At 42.3% G+C, this 17,214-nt stretch overlaps 1 protein-coding gene across 2 annotated transcripts in view; it reads left to right on the top strand.

Moving 5' to 3' along the window:
• Positions 1-3,274: 3,274 nt before the first annotated feature.
• The window catches only part of ADCY7 (adenylate cyclase 7), a 60,290-nt gene continuing 46,350 nt past the window's right edge, over positions 3,275-17,214 (top strand). Inside the window, exon 1 of one of the 2 annotated variants that reach the window (XM_056500470.1) lies at positions 3,275-3,346. The gene's annotated coding sequence lies outside the window, so the exon portion shown is untranslated. The remainder of the gene's footprint in view (positions 3,347-17,214) is intronic. The other variant, XM_056500471.1, reaches the window with a different exon arrangement.

Raw genomic sequence — 17,214 nt, 5'->3', positions numbered from 1 at the left:
TAACTCACTTTGCAACTACATTTGTTTTACACACCCTATCTAAAAATAGCTTACACAGAAAACTAAAGATTTTATTAGATTTTTGTCAGCAAATGTGTTGCATTTTAACAAAATCTTGAAAATTATTTGATATAGTTGTCCAGTTCAGTCTTGAGAAAGATTAGATTTGTGTGTTTAATACTCTGACTTATACACTCAATATGTACATATCATTGTAGAGCTGTTGGATATTTTTCTAAGCAAGAGCTTGAAAATAATAATGGTTGCTTGTAATGAAAACTTTCAGAATTTCCACAGTATCTGATATTTGCAGCTACTACATATGCATAGGAAATTTATTTTGGATTAATTGACAGAGGCAAAAAGATAAGCCACTAAAAGCCCAGGTGAGATGCTGTCACTTTCCTCCCCCAGAACAGAACTTTATGCTTGGGTGGTGGTGTTGAGCAGGCTCCCAGCAGTGCCAGGTGCTGTCCAGTAAGGGGTGGTAGCATCTGCTTGTGAGAGCCAGCCCTGGCTGTGCTTGGGCTGCTGGTGCTGAGAGAAACCTCAGCAGCAGAAAAAAGAATGGGGGAAGTCTGTATGTAACATATGCAGGAGGCGGTGAACTGGATATTAATTTCCATTTCTTTTTTCTTTTTCTTTTTCTTTTTCTTTTTCTTTTTCTTTTTCTTTTTCTTTTTCTTTTTCTTTTTCTTTTTCTTTTTCTTTTTCTTTTTCTTTTTCTTTTTCTTTTTCTTTCTCAATTTTTTTTTCCCCTAAAAATGTGTTACAGCAATTGCAGATAGTTGAAGAGGAATCTACACAACAGTGTACATAAAGCACTTGGAATGCTTTGGAACTGCTGCCATTGAAAAACCCCTACAATGTCAGTCATGTTGAATCATGCAGGAATTTTAGATCTTACCCTGGGACAGCAAATACTTTCTGTGGGTATACAGAAATGATGTTAAGCAATCTGTGTACTCGGAAGGTCCACAAAATTTTGATGAAGTGATAAATTGAGTCCATCTGTTCTGAAACTACTCCATTTATGATCTCAGCAGAACAATGTATTTTCCATTTCCTGCAGTTTTTTAAATCTTGTTATCTAATCCAACTTCCAGTGAAGACAATTATTTTTAACAATCAACTTGCTGGACAATCTTTCTGCTCTACCCTAAGAAATGAACAGCCTGTGCACTGCTTCCATCTGAATGCTCCTATAATTCCGAGTGCTTTTGGACACTCTGTCCAAAACAGGAACAGAAGGCCAAGCTATGATTAGGTACCTTGCCCAAGACTGCACATAGAAGCGTTGCAGGGCAGGGTTCAGAGGAGCAGAGTCCAGCTCACCTGCTGCACAGTCCTGTGCCTCAGGTACGTAACCACTTCTCCAGCTGTATTCCTTATCTATGGCCCCACATTGCTGAAATTGGATTTAAATTGCTTTCCAAAATTCAGCCTGAAATCATCCTAATGGCTGGGCAGTCTCAGACAACACAGCCTTTTGTATTTTCCCGGCAATGTTGGAACAGGAGCTCAGAGAGCACAGAAAGCTGTCGTGCTTGTGATGTGTGCTGAGCTGCTGCTCCCTCTGAGAGTCAATTGAAGCACATCACTCGGGCCTACAGAGAGGGGAGAGCACCAGCTGGCTGGCAGGACACAAATACAAATTGTATTTAGTTACTAAGGTGTTATTGCAGTAATGCTACGTCCATGGGTGACTAACATGGCTGTAGCTGCATGTAGCCAGTCACACACCTGCCTGCCATGGGCTGTGTGTGGCTGCCAGTGACTAACAGCTCACCAGATAAGCTTGATCCAAAAATCCATGGAAATCAGCATTTCTTTCTGCTGCTTCCAGTGAGCTTTGCACTGGACGTGATGCATGTAGAGCCAGGCTCCGTCTGAATTAGTGGCCATATGTTGGAGGCTTGATGCTCTGAGGAATCACTGCCAGCCCAGTGAGACTCCCAGGGAGAAGCCAGGGACCCCAGCCCATGGGGCAATGGGAGCTCAGCCCGTGGGACAATGGGACCCTGGCCCGTGGGGCAATGGCAGCCCGGTGCCGTGGGGGCAATGGGAACCCAGTGCCGTGGGGGCAATGGCAGCCCAGCAAGTGGGGGCAATGGCAGCCCGGTGCCGTGGGGGCAATAGGAACCCAGTGCCGTGGGGGCAATGGGAACCCAGTGCCGTGGGGGCAATGGCAGCCCAGCAAGTGGGGCAATGGCAGCCCAGGGCTGTGGGGGCAATGGGAGCTCAGCAAGTGGGACAATGGGAACCCAGTGCCGTGGGGGCAATGGCAGCCCAGCAAGTGGGGCAATGGCAGCCCGGTGCCGTGGGGGCAATGGGAGCTCAGCAAGTGGGACAATGGCAGCCCGGTGCTGTGGGGCAATGACAGCCCGGTGCTGTGGGACAATGGCAGCCCGGTGCTGTGCGGCAGTGGCAGCCCGGTGCTGTGGGGCAATGGCAGCCCGGTGCTGTGGGACAATGGCAGCCCGGTGCTGTGGGGCAATGGCAGCCCGGTGCTGTGGGACAATGGCAGCCCGGTGCTGTGCGGCAATGGCAGCCCGGTGCTGTGGGGCAATGACAGCCCGGTGCTGTGGGACAATGGCAGCCCGGTGCTGTGCGGCAGTGGCAGCCCGGTGCTGTAGGGCAATGGCAGCCCGGTGCTGTGGGACAATGGCAGCCCGGTGCTGTGGGGCAGTGGCAGCCCGGTGCTGTGGGGCAATGGCAGCCCGGTGCTGTGGGAGAATGGCAGCCCGGTGCTGTGGGACAATAGCAGCCCGGTGCTGTGCGGGGGCTGCAGCCACGGTCGAGTCCCTCAGGTGAAGCCTGCTCAGTTCCTTTGACCCCGGGTGACAAGGCTGGCAGCCCGGCCAGAAGCACCACAGCAGTGCCCAGATGTAGAAAAGCTGCCTGTAAACTTTTGTATATTTCAGAGTCCCGGGCAGAAATCTGTTTCCACCGCTGTAAGCGTGATCGCTGCTGGGGGGGACACACGGAGCCCCCGAGCTGTGCGGGACGGGGCCCTCAGACCCGGGGTGGGGCAGAGCTGAGGGGGAGCCCCTCACGGTGGGGACGAGCCCCTCATGATCGGGGGAGCCCCTCGGGCGGTGCTCCCCGGAGGTGCCGGCGGCGCTCCCTGTGCGGAGAAGGAGCAGGAGCGGAGGCAGAGGCAGGAGCAGAGGCACAGGCAGGAGGGGCGATGGCGCCGCGGTCCCGCCCTCACCGCGCCGGGAGGCTCCGCGGGCCCCAGAGACACCGCGGGCGGCAGGAGGACGAGGAGAGGAGGAGGAGCAGAGCCGGGTCCCAGCCCCAGCCCAGCCCCAGCCGCTGCCCGCTGCTGCTCCGCCGGCCGCAGGTGAGACCGCCGCGGGAGGGGCGATGCCCCCGGAGGGGAGGGCTCGGGGGTCGCTGCGCGCACCGCGACATGGGGAGTGGAGGGCTCGATAGGTTTCCCGTATAATGCGTATTTACTACTTTGTATGTACCAGTTGATATACTTGGGAGCAGCGAACAAATGTTGGGCCCCGTAAACGTTTTCTCCCAAGTTTATTTTGCTCGGAAAAGGCGGATTTGGGAAAGCTGCGAGGCCTGAGTATTGGCACATGAATGGAGAAGTTGGGGGGTGTCTTTTGCGCTCACAAACCAAAACCTGACTCTTTTTTAGTAGAGGTTATTTCAGATCCTTTTGGATTGCTCCTTTTTAACACAATAGGGCTTTAAACTGCTGAAGTAGGTACTTAAATACCAGTGGGAGCTTGGAATATCAGCACAAGTTTGGTTTGTGTCTTTTTGCAGAAGTTTGGTTTGTATGTTGTTTTACTGCTGAGTAGGTAAGTTATTTCTAATCTCCATGGGATGTGTTATGGCATTTTTATAACGAATGTTAATTAAGGGGTTAAAACACTTTAAACATAGCACAGAGTTGGATGACTATTGCTGGGATCCGATGTTTGCCAGTGGCAGGTGAAGGATATCCTGGGATAGGGGCATGTCATCACCAGACCCAGGACTGTACTCAGCTCTGTTAAGCCTGAGACTTCTGTCATAAGCAGTAAGGATGTGGTCAGCACAAGTGCTGAGAACTGGGCAGAGACACTTTGAAACCCTTTTTGAACACGCAAAGTAAATATGCAGTGTAATGTTTCAATTTGGTTCAGCATAGAACTGTTTTCCTCCTGTCAGATGTGTTATATTTTATTTGAATTACTGAGAGCCTGACACGCTTGGTTGTGGCCCAAGACCATGCTAAGTGCTGTGCAAATACAAGGTGGGGAAAATCCACACAAATGTACCTAAAAACTTTGGATTTGAGTCTGAAGTGGCTGAGATTTATTACAGGAAATAAAGCATCTGGGCACTGTAATATGAAAATTTCTTCATAGTGGGAAATAGGCTGTAAATGTATCTGCATTAGTGACCTTACTGCTTTCTGCTGAGATTCATGATGGAGGGGTTTGGGAGGTGGTGTTTTGTTTGTTTGTTTGTTTCTTTGTTTGTTTTTTTAATAGAAAAGAAGGATCTGGGAACTTCTAAAAGGAACTTGCCTCAAAAAAAAAAAAAAAAAAAAAAAAAAAAGAGATTGACTTGTTTACTTTATGTCTTTGTCTAAAAAGGAAAATTACTGTAAGGAAATTCTGTAGTTATTATACCATTTGAAGACTAATAAGAATAATTTCCAATGCTATTCTTAAGCATGAAGAATTCCAGGAGAGCAAGAGAAAAATTCTAGGAGGGTTTGATGCTTATGTCTAGGTCAAAAGTAAATAATTTTTTTGTTTATTTAGGTATTCTGTTCTTTCAAATGCTTAGGTCCTGATCTGGAAGGATCTTTATGATTCCCTGTAGGTAGAAAAAGAATGTGTTGAGGTGTGTGGTACAACTTGTGATACCGTGCACTCATAGTATGTTTGTTTTTGTAATGAATTAAATATTTCTGAAAAAATTATAGTGGGTGACATTAAAAACAGTATTTACCAAAGTCACCACACCTTGACAGTTTCCCCCTATCCAGAAGTGTGGAACAGAAACTGAGGAGTAAGTGGAATACGTCTCTGAAAACAGCAAGCCAACACAGATTTCTAGTGACCATTACAGAGTATCAGTTTTGCTTCCAGAAGCCATTAGTGACAGCAATTAGGGTCATTGGTGATTCTTGTAAAGGAGCCATTAAACTTCTTAAATTTTTCTTAATGAAGCTAATGTCAGCACAATTAAGAGTAAACAAGGGAGAGACTTCATTCCCTAATGTACCTGGGTATTTCTGCCCTCACGGCTTGTGCTAAGTGAAAGAGCAGGTGCTGGTTGAGAGCTAATTAGTTTAAGGTGTAAGCCTGGGGACGATGATCTCTATTTTCTGTTAAGGTGGATGTTTGTGTAATTGCCAGTTGCTCTTAGATTAAAAAAAAAAAAATAGAAAAAGACAGTATTCCCTATGGAATTACAATAAAATCTCTAAATTGAAATATTAGGTTTATTCATGTGTTACACTTTTGACTTGTGTTTGAAGTTACAGAATTTATCAAAATTAATTGTTCTGATTTTAACTTATTATGAAGTCTGTAAAATACAGGGTGAAATACTTCACCCAATTATTTTTCCTTCAGTCTTATAGTTTGTGTTGGAGCTACATTTTGTCTTTCTGGAAAAGGATTCAGACTACCTGGATTTGATTCAGATTAATAGACTGCACTCAGCATCTGCAAAGCTTCTGTTGCAATGACACATTGCAAGTGTCATTTGGGAATTTTCTGTATAGAAATACCTGCTGTTTAGTGTAAATCGAGGAATGTTTTATTGTCCTCGGGAGTCAGGCTGGGGCTGAGGTGTGTGGGAGCAGCTGGGCAGGAATGGATGTGCTGTGGGTACCACGGGTGCTGTCAAAGAGTTCCAGTCCTTCCTTAAACCAACACGGCTTTTCAGGTGAAAGCGGGACCTGCTTGAGCCAAAGATCTCTCTTTCCTTGCCCAATAAAACCCGGTCAATATTACAGTTGTGAAGAGAACTCTCTAAAGCACCATTTGGGGAGCTAACCAGTTCTTTCAAAGGCATCCCACATAAGAGGGAGATAATCTATTAAACTAGCACCTGCAAAGTTTCAAGATGATTATTTGCTAAACTGACAGGATGTTACAGTGTGAAATAGTTTGTAAGCACTGTGCAGTTAAATCATCTTGTTTTACAATAAGGAAGTGCAACTTCTTCCTCAGGCCATTTCAGCTGACTTCGGAAGAGTCTGTCTCGTGTTTGCAAAAATAATGAGCTTTATATTTTTCATTTTGAGAATACTAAAGACATAGACCTTAGATTTTTTTTTTTAAATACTCTTACAAAACCAGAACATTTTCATCTGGAAAAAATGCTATATTAAAAAATTAGGAGTTTTACAACACTCTTATCTCATAATAAAAATCATCATTGTTATCTCCAGAGACTTGGAAATCACTTTAAATAACTGTTATTGTTTCACATCTAACACCATCCTGTCTTCCTGAGGCTCCTCAAATAGGATCCAAGCTCTGTCTTGTGGTGCTGAGCAGCAGGGTAGTCCATATATGCAGGCAGGGGACAGCCATACATTGGATCTTTCCTTTGGAAGTGTTTTTCTTTGCTTAATAATAGCATATGATAGCATAGATATGCTGTAATGATATTTCCTGCACACCACGTGTAGGCTGTCTACTGCTGAACGTCACCTCTTCAGTTAATGAAATGAGAGCGTAAAAATGTAAAAAGTGGAATGATTTTGTCTAGGTTACTCAAAGTTAAACAGTCAAATTTAAGTAGAACCTGGGGCTGCTATTCCTTTTCTAACCAAAGCATTGCTTTACCTCAGTACCTTGGAATTATGATGTGTGTCAAAATGTGCCCTTCAAACAGCTTCATTTTGTGTAGTCTCTTTTCAGTAGCACTTTTATAAAAAATAAACAAACCTCCTCCTCTCTAGCAGCCAAGCTGCTGTGGAAACCAAGCCAAGACTTCAGGTCTGTTGGTGCTTTAAAGAAGAAACAAAGTCAAAGCTGGCTCTCCTGTGACAGCAGGGCTTTATATCTTTTACCCTAAGAGCTTCCTTCACAGCTAATGGCCAAAACGTTCCTCTCTTAACAGCTGTTCTGTAATCCTCTTTTCAGCATTAAAAGTAGCTTCTGGTGTGTAATTAGAGAGAAGTAACCAACAGGGTGCATTTAACTTCTGTCTCAGGGCACAAAACTAAATAAACAATGATTCTAGTTAAAAACAGTATTGACAAAGATTACCAAGGCTGCAACTGGTGTAAGAGAAAGAGGATAAGTTTCTTTGAGCAAGCTGTCTGTTTCTGGCAGTTCTCCCTCGAGTGCTGCGTGTGTGCTGTTCACTGCAGGGTCTCTGTTTGCTCTGCCCGGGTTGCTGCTGTGGCCTTCTGGCCAAGTGAAGGAGGTGATTTTCAGCTCATTCTCCAGTGTCCTGCATCACTTGAGGGCAGTGATAACCACCTGTCCCACCACCTGTTCTGTGGGGTGCACAGACAAGTACTGCATTTGACAATGCAAGTTGTCATTCAGCCCACAACAATAGTAATGTATTTTTTTGACGTGTTCAGCAAGAATAGCAGTAGAATTTTTTTTAAATAGTGCTGCCTTGCAAATGGCCACAAGCATAGTCTCAGAATCAATACAAAAATGCTTTAAACAGCTTTGATAAAGTTGTCAGATCTTGAGACTATGTGCTTTATTTCAAGGAAGGAGATAACACAGAAAGTGTTTTATAGGTAGACAAATGTAGAAATAGTTTACCTGTGATTGTATAATTTTGGGTTCGGGTTGTTACTTTTCACTCCATGAGTTTTTGTTATGACTAATAATGATAAGTTAGCATTTCAATGAGTAGAATAAAATATTGCAGTAGGATGCTCTTCATTTATAATATAGCCTGGATTTTAGTCAATATTTACTTATTTAATGTCCAGTCTGAGGCATTTCCTGCTTTATTTATATAAAAATATACACTCATTCTGGGGTTTTTTGAAAGAAATAGTTGATCAAGCCATCTAGGAGTGACTAATTCTTACTTGAATACTGTTTTCCATCCGAGTAACCAAAATGGTGAGGGAAGAAGCGTTCCAGTAGGATGACAGAGCACGTGGAAGGGCTGGGCCAGGAGTGCAGCTGGGAAGGAACTCATAAAGGTGGATTGGGACTGAGCTCACTGAGATTTATTCAAGCTCAGCTGAAATTAATGGAAATAGATGATAAAACTCTGATCACTTAAATGCCAGATATTCTTAGCATCTGGCTGATGTCAACTTGAGCCCATCTGCTGTGATATTTCAGGCAGGACCTGCTTGCTCAAACAAGCCCAGACTTAGTCAGGCTGTGGGGAAAATCCCAGACTGGGTCAAGTTGAAAGAGGATGGACTTTGTACTGGAGCTTTTCTGTGTGTCTTTCTCTTATTCCCTGTTACTGCTCCTGAGTGCATGTGGGAATAAATCAAAAAAATAAGTCACAGTAGCAGAAGAGAATGTTGGTTTCAATTTTCTCATTTGAAAGGAACATGGGGTACCGCTACCAGAACTTTCTCACTCCTAACACTCAGCCTGACCTTCTGCTCCTCCTTTGCTGGCAGTTTCAGTCATGAAGGTGACAGGCATTTCAATGCCAAGGAAACAAACATTTATGTATTTGTAAGATACATGTTTGTTGGACTTATGTAGGCATTGCTACATTTTAATCAGGAATTAGGTTTTGAGGTTAAAATTTATCTTCTTCCAGATTTTACATAGCTACTAGTTACTTTGTTTTCTTGTGAGCAGATTGAGTTTTGGGGGTTTTGGGCCCAGTTTTTCTCTGGTATGAAGTATCCACCTTGTTAATGAATTTAATGACTTTCTTTTTTCCCCAGAGAGGTACACAGGAGGGCACAGCCTCTTTTGGGACCATCCTGGGAGCTTTAAATCCCTTTCTGCTCACTTGTTATGTAATAATAGCTAACCATGTTTGGGTAAAAAAAGTGTTTTTTTCCTAGAAATATATGACTTAGAATATGAGCACAGAATAAGTGCACTGAGGGCTGTGATTTTTATGGTGCAGCTAAGCTCAAGGAGCAGCTGTCACTAAAAGCCAGCAGCTCTGTTCACTTCCTGCCCCTGTGCTTCCACCCCGCCCTGAAGTCAGCACTGGTGCTCATCTGACCTGCTGCAGACATGATTCATGAAGCTAAATGGACAAAACACAGGTTTTTTTCATAGGATAAGCATTTTTTTAAGTATGATTTTTGTTTTCCCTCTGTAGGAGCAGAACAACCAGGCTAGAGGAAGTGGTCAGAACATATTTTTGAACTTCTAGAGAGGCAGGGACAATTCCCTCCTCATCAGTGGTGGCTGTACTGTAAAATTTGGCTCCTGGTTATCCAAGTAGTGAGTTATACTTCTGAAACATGCTGGAAAAGTGACCTCTGTTTTGTTTGGAGGTATTGCCAGTTGAATTGTTATCCCAATTTCAGTATTTCTTAAGAGTGAGCTCTGTTGCTCTGTTCTACTTGTACAGCAGGAAATGAATGTAAAAATATTTCACTGTAGTACTTTTTAAAAATCATCTTTTTTTTTCCGAGTTCCTGAGAAGTACCCTGTTTTGAATTTAATATTTTTTACTTTTTATTTTTAGATTGCTAATCGTAACAATTACAAGCCCCCCCACTCCCTACCCCTTGAGGATGCTGCACTTTTAAAACAAGGCAGAAGATGCTTTGCAGCACTACAGCAACGGTTGAGTTGATATTATATGGTGGTTTTCTTGAGACTATGCAGTGTTGTTGTACATTAGATAATAACACAAAATTCACATGGGAAGGTACTCAAAGCTAGGAGTTGCTCTGAAAAAGTAAGAACTTGATTTGATAACAGGACAAACACCATGTTTAGCTTTCAAAGAAATAGGGAAAACCCAGTGTAGTTACTTGGTAAAAAGAATTTGACACAATTTTTACAGTGCTGCAAAAGGCAAAAGTCCACACAGGCTGTTTTATTTTCCCCAGTGAGCTGATGTGTTGATTGCTTGCATGTTCAGAGCTCACCTGGGGAGTTGTAGAACATGATTTGGTGATACAGGTTGTCAGTCTGAGCAGAGCTGCATGTGGGTGTTAATTGCTTCTGGTCAGGTGCCGACCAATTATTTAATAATCTTGTTAGATAAAGGAGATTAAATTGTGTTTCATGAATAGTATATTGGGAGTATAAAGAGGGAAGTTTTGCTTTTCAAAATTCTGGACAGATTTAAACAAGAAATAAGAGTTGCTCTTTTATTAATTCTGTATTCCATAGCCATTTGTCAATCATGTTTACACAGGGAATTTGGATCTAGTTGTAGCTAAACTGGTTTATCAGAGTAGCATTTAAACACTTGTTTTACATGTTGAATTAATTTCTGTCCTACTTTTACGCAGGCAGTTGAATTTGGAACTAGATTCTCCTGTACTTGATTTAAACTGCATTGCTCATGGTTAGGCTTTTCCTGGAGTTCTCTGCTGCCAATAGAAATGTGTATATGTAAAGATACATAAACATCTCTTGGTATAAATGAAGAAAACTACCTAAAGCATCAGTTCTGAAGGCCACAGAATCCAAAATATTGTGCTTGTTTCTTTTTATCTTTCTGAATAGCAGCTTCATCATATTCTGTTTATCAGTATCTCAGGCATCGTTCTTTGGGATTGTGCATTTACACAGCCATTTCTTAAGAAGCAGTGGCCAAAAAAACTCCTGAATTTACTACTTATTGGTAGGTCTGAGGAGTGTTGGTTGTAGAAAGTATGGGAACTCTTGGAATTGGAAAGCCGTGAATCAATTATTGGAGCTTTTGCATTCTATAAAAATGTTTTCATTAGAAACTGAAGGATTTTCAAGCAGCAAAAAAAGTGAGATTGGGGGAGGAGGAAGGATTTCTTTAACTGTGCACTGCCCTCTCAGAATTGGGATGGGTTTCAGGCACAGGAGACCTAATTATATTGTGTTATTATTGTGTAATGATACTACAGTGATCTTGGGAAGAACTTGCCCTGATCCATAGTCAGGCTTGGGTTAGTGCCATTGATGTGAGGGGACTCTGGAGATACCAGAAGGGAGAAGACAGCATATGTCTTCCAAATACCTGGTGTATTTTAAAAGCAAATCAGAAACAGCTGCCTAACAAATTGGTTAATCAGGTTGTCCAGAAATACTTTTTAATTGCTATAACCTGAACTGTGCTGTCAGAGCTGTGGGCTGGCCATGGGCAGGGGAGGTGTGCCAGTTCTGAGTGGGGAACAACTCCACTGCTCTTTCCAGACTAGTGGTTGAATTTTAATAAGTTCTCTTTTTGTATGCAGGTTAGTGATGGTATCACCTGATTTGTGCCTTCTTTGCAAGACATCAGCCAGCTGTATTTTTGTCCACCCCATGTGCAAGTGCTTTAAGCACCTCAGGGTTCTGGGTGCTGCCTCTCTGCACCCACTCACTGAGCTTGGACCTTGAGAACAGATGCCCTGGATGTTTAAACATCAGTTCTGACTGTCTTTTTGAAGTAAACAAACTTTTCTGGAGTCACATGAGCTAGAAATACTTAACTCTTGGAGGCATGAGGTAGCTGACAGTCACAAAGACATAGAACTAGTAGTGGGGGGAATTTTTTAAGTTTTCCAGGTGATGCTAGTGATTGCTAGTCAGTGCAAAACAAACTATCCAGCATGCTGTTCCCTGAATCTTTCTTCTTTGAAGTGTTCTTTAGGATTTGGTCAGTGCTTCCCAGGGTTCCCATACCCCTGTTTCTGTACTTGACACCCCCAGCACAGGCTTTTCTTTCCTCTGTGAGAAGGATCCAAGCAGCCTTTGATTCCTGTTCCCTGTGCTGCTGTGTGACCCTCTGGCCAGTCACAGACCCTTGGGTGGTCTGTTGCATGGTTACCATTCAATTTGAGTTCAGACCTGAAAAACTGGTTTTTAAATGCACCAAGCACCTGTTCTGCTAGGGAACAGCCAGGTGATCGTGGATGAGCTTTGTTGGTGTCTTATTCAGCAGAGGAGGCTGAATGCTGCTCCTTCCTGGGTGCAGTGCTATCCAGCCTGCCCTTCCCGTGTCCCCTTGTCACATGAAGGGCTGTTATGTTTAAAGAGCTTTAGTAATGTCCAGGGAAACTTCAGATATGTGTCGGTCCTGTGACAGCCACAAGGAATTTGTGATTACAGAGCAGAGCTGCCTATGATAGCAGAGCTTCCTCACCTCCCCAGCAGTGCACACAGGCTGCACAAATATCTTCTAACATAAATGTATATTCTTACACTTGGGGAGCAACATGGTAATTATGGCCTCTTAGGTTATTAGACAATAGCCTAAGGGGGTGGCTGCACAAAATGTTGTTGGGGGCAAGTTAAAATACCTTTGGTATTACCTGTGTATACTGTTATCCAGCATAAGGTAAATGTGAGACAAATTACTCTGCTTTTTTTACAGGAGGCTGTCAGTTCGTACATTGGCAGTTACCATGGGAAATTTTACGTGCTATTAATCCTCATGTTTTAATTGATCTGCTGATAATTTGTTTGTGTAACTAGGTAGATAGTTTTCTTTGCCATGGTAGCCTTTAAAAAAATCTTTAAAATATGGATAATTTGATAATTTGGACAGACCATTTGTAGCATGTGTGCCTTTTTATTGGAAGTAAAACCTGAGTCAGAATGATCTCAAGATGTCGTTTTCTCTAGTTCTGACCTGCTTGGGATGATTGCTTGTATTCCTATAAACTATTCATTAATTTTTAATTCCTTTCTATGTTGCTCTATAGCTAACAGTATGGAACATAGGAAACAGTGAGTTTTATTCACCTGCCCTTTCTCTTTTTAAAAAAGCCTAATTTTAATAACATGATAATAACCTGAGGGGTTACTGTACCTTCTTTGCAGTATTAGTAAACATAGCTTTTGGTTATGAATCGTTTATAAAACCAAAAAAGCCTTTCAGAACTGTATGCTGCCTTCTCACTTCTCCTATGAATTTTTATCATCTTTTGGCCCAAGTTAAGTTTTTCTCTGCAATCAAATGCTGAAAGTTTTGTTTAAAACACAATTTTGTGATTAAGGGTCCACTAAAAATGTCTGCTAACATTAATATTCTGATAAAGCACTAATGCTGTGTCAGTGGGCTTAAACATTCTTATATCTTCCTTCCTGTCTTAATGGAGAAGTCAGCAAACTTTTAAACACTTTCTTAGGACCTTTTTTACATGTGTTTCCCAATAATTTCAAGCATACTAGTTGAAGAAATATTTGGGGAAGATTATATGCTCTGTTTCTGGACTGTGCCATAGGGTTTTGTATTGATAAAGTTACCTTGGGTTTGTACTGTAATTTGTGCAAGAGACTAATTTCTGGCCAGAACTAGATTTACTGCCTGTTCAGAGTCCTGGCACAAGTATCTGCTTTATTGATGAGCTTCCTGGCTGTTCTTTTGTTTGACTTCTGCCAGAGTGAGAATCTGCCTTTTCTTCTTTGGGATTTCTTGACCCGCAGCCTGAGTTCCTTGATGCGTCATTCACTGAATCATCTCTGTTCCTCAGACTGACCTCCTCTTGATCCTTTCTGTGGGGTCATAAAACCAGGGCAAACTGGGAGAATCACTCTAGGGCTCAGAGGAGGAGCCAGTGCTGCTCCCTGGCTGCACGGGGGGAGCCCCACTCGTGTCTGGTCTGTGTCTGCTCTGGGGAGGTCACTCATGCACGGCCGTGTCAGCATCCCCTGGGAAACACAGTTTTGTGCTAATGCCCAGATTCATCTCAGCCAAAGGAGGAAACGTTAAAGGAAATTGATAAAATCTAACACCACATAGAAAAACTGATGTATTACTTATTGCATTTGGCATCATGAGTATATTTTTCTGCAAAATTTTAATTTTTGTTTATTGTGGTTGATTTGAGTCCTTGCTTTATGTTCACAGTACAGATTTATTTCCAGCCATGATGTTGATAAAGTGGACATCTTGTATTCATAGTACATGTAAAATCTCTCTTATATGTAGGTTGTTTGATATGCAGCTTTGATTTTACTTTATTTTACTTCTTTTCTTTGTCATACTGTTTAGGAAATCAGTATTTCATAAGTCAGGGGTTTGGGTGGAGAGTTCAGTGAATGTTGGTTTCCATGTTCATCATATTTAGACACTAGCTAGTGACTAAGTATAAAAGGTTTTCTTAATGCTTTCTTCGTTTGTGCTTGACGTCTGCAGCTGACAGTGTACAATATGTTTCCCAATGGGGCACTTTTTTTGTTTACCCCACGGATTTTCTTTGAACGTCACTTGAACTTCTGCACATTTCTTGCAGATCTGGCTGTCTCCCCCACACAACTTTTTTTAAACTCCACCTTAAGCTGAGAGCTTGTGTGAAAGACATAGAAAGCCTTTTTCTGTGCTTGCCACTAAACACTTTCAGTGTCTTTTTGTAAAAATGCTGTGGAGCAGTTAGAGTGTTTTGAGACCTATGTTTTGACTGCTTATAATTAATTTCAACTTACCTGGAGTTTCTTTGTGCTTATATATGCTTATAGGCATATTTAGCAAATAGACAGTGATGAAATTATTGGTATAGACCAATGTGTATGTGCCTGAATACAGTAATTGCTAACAGTCATTTTAAGGAGAGGATTTAAAAAGAATTATCTGCCAGACATTTTCACTTACATTTTACTCCTTCCCCTCCTTGTTCTGGGTCTGTAGGCTTAGGCTTAACGTGGTGATAAAGCAATAGAAGTTTTGGTGTAAACCAGTGTTTTATGATTTAAATAATGTTACAGCATTTTTATGTCTGTGTGTAATACATAGAGTACCTAGAAATGTAGATTTGCCTGTTTTATGCACAGGTAAGGTCACTGAAGGATTGCACGTGGCTTATGATTTTCCTTACCCTGAAACACTTGGATGTTAGTTTCTGGATGAAGTGGGCTGACTCAGTGATAAATATGAATATGGGGTTTGTCATATTGTGCATTGTATTGTATTTCAGTGGTTTCTGCTTCATTTGTTGAAATTAATTTAAAACCAACAAAAATGAATGAAGTGTTAGTATATGGGGTTTGGATTTGTAAATATTTGCAGGTTGTGTTACATCAGAAACACTCTACAAATGTAAATGTTTGGCTTTTTCTTTCTCACTCTGAACTCATATGTCTTTTGAGGTTGGTAATCAAATACAAAAAATGCTTGGTTTGGAGATTAGCCTCTGAAAGGTATGCAAGATAAAAAACATATTAGAAGCTGCAAATTGGTCACAAATGATTTATATCTTTTCAGTTTGTGTGCTTAACTCCCGTCTGAAAGAGCGAGCTAAACGTTACAAATAGTTCTTTTTGTCTATAAAGTCCCTTAATTTTTCCTCCCCTATTTCCTGCTCTTGAACACAGATCCTTTTGATGTATATCTTGCCATGCAAAAATTGTAAGTTGGAAGGGAAGATAATCTTTTTTTTTCTCCTTGTGAAATGACTGGATTTTTAGGTAGCAAACTTGAAGTGTGTTTACTGGTAGAAGCATAAACCTGGCAGTCAGAAGATGTGAGTGGTGCTCACAGGGTGATTCTAGCAAGTCTGATTTATTTCTGGCTTTTTCATTCTGTGAAATGTTGATAGAAATAAGAGTACATAAGGTCTTACTCATCCTGGAAGCTCCCAGACAGAAGTGGAAAGTGTTCTGGACATTAACAATAATTTGGCTGCTGGAAGTTGCCCAAAGTACTGGCAGTGTGTTTTTGCTCTTACTGAAAAATAAAGTAGCAGTTCTCCTTTTTTTCATAAGCGTATTTGTGTTTGGATTGTGCTCAGCAGCCTGTTGTGAAAGTCATCACTTCTAATAGCACAGTGCCCCAGGGACCTCCACAGGGCATTGACGGGCTCAGGACTGACTCAGAGCCAAAATCACTGACACTGCTCATCTAGAAAAATGATGCAATTACAGCTCTCCTCCCCGCTCTGGGAAAGCATCTTGGATCTCCTCATTCAGTTTTCTAAGGTGGGGTGGGCCAATCTGAGTGAGTGAGTCTTCCCTGCTTGCATATATTTATCCATTCTTGTTCTTTACAGTCTTGAATATTTCCTGCAGGTCACGGACTGTGCATGATTGAGCTGTTAATGGCTTTTGTCATATGTTAAAGTAGAGAATTTCAGACCTCCATGACTACTTGCTTGGTGCATTGAGAGGTCTGTTTTCCCCTGAGAAGCTGATCTCTTCTGTTCCTGGCTCTTGCCTAGCATCTCTCCGGGCTGTTCCTCATCTTGGGGCACATGTGGGAGCAAATTCCTCCCTAGGATGGCTGCAGCAGCATTTTTAGGTTAAGGATCACATTCCTGCTGTCACCTCATTGTTCTGCCTCTGTTCTGCAGCTGTGCTGGCTGAGCTGCCTACCCTCAAAGCTTCTGCACACCATCACTGATCCTCTCTGCCTCTTGGGCAAAGAGAAACAAAATCTAGGAGAGACAAGTGGTTATTTCTGAGTTCATCTGTAGTCCTAGAAACAGTGACACACACATACTGAAAGAATGGTGTGGCAACAAGATAGGAATAAGTGGTGGGGAGGAAAAGGGAAGAGGAGGAGAAACTTGTTGAGCAAATATTACTGTAGACGCCCCTGTTGTAGAGCCAGAGCCAGGATCTGTGGGTTTATTTCTCTAAAAGGAACAGCAAAACTTCCTGTTTCTGTTCATTAAACTGACCTAACTGTGTGTAGGGAGGATGATGATTTATGAGTAAGTTTGCACTGGCTGCTGAAGATGTTGTTTGCAGCTGAGCACATCCCAGACACCTCACGTGGGGCCTCCCCTGGCGTGCCAGGTTTGCTGCTCAGGCAGGTGCAGAGCTGTACCTCAGCAATAAGGAAGTGATGGCAGTGGTGTCAGCTTCCACTGCACCTCAGAAATACTGCTGGTGTTTCAGCCATGTGAAAGGAATGAAAGGAACCCCATGATTTCATTGTCATGCTGTTGCTCAGAAATGCTGATTCCATTTGCGATTGAAAAACTGGCGTTAAAAGATCCCCCCTCATTTCTGTAAGTAAATTTACAGCACTGCTTGTTGTGTTGTTTTTGTAACCACCATGTCTGTCAGTGGGAGCTGAAGCACGGGCATTCTGCTATCCTTAACATCATGTATTCTTATCTAATTATATATTTATTTTTGAAAACATAATGCTATTACACAATAACTTAATTATTATTTTATTTAAAGCCCAGCATTATGC

Source organism: Oenanthe melanoleuca, chromosome 11 (genome assembly GCF_029582105.1).
Source record: "Oenanthe melanoleuca isolate GR-GAL-2019-014 chromosome 11, OMel1.0, whole genome shotgun sequence".
NCBI lineage: Eukaryota > Metazoa > Chordata > Aves > Passeriformes > Muscicapidae > Oenanthe > Oenanthe melanoleuca.
The sequence above is the reverse complement of the archived record's forward strand: the minus strand, read 5'-3'. Positions and strand labels throughout refer to the sequence as shown.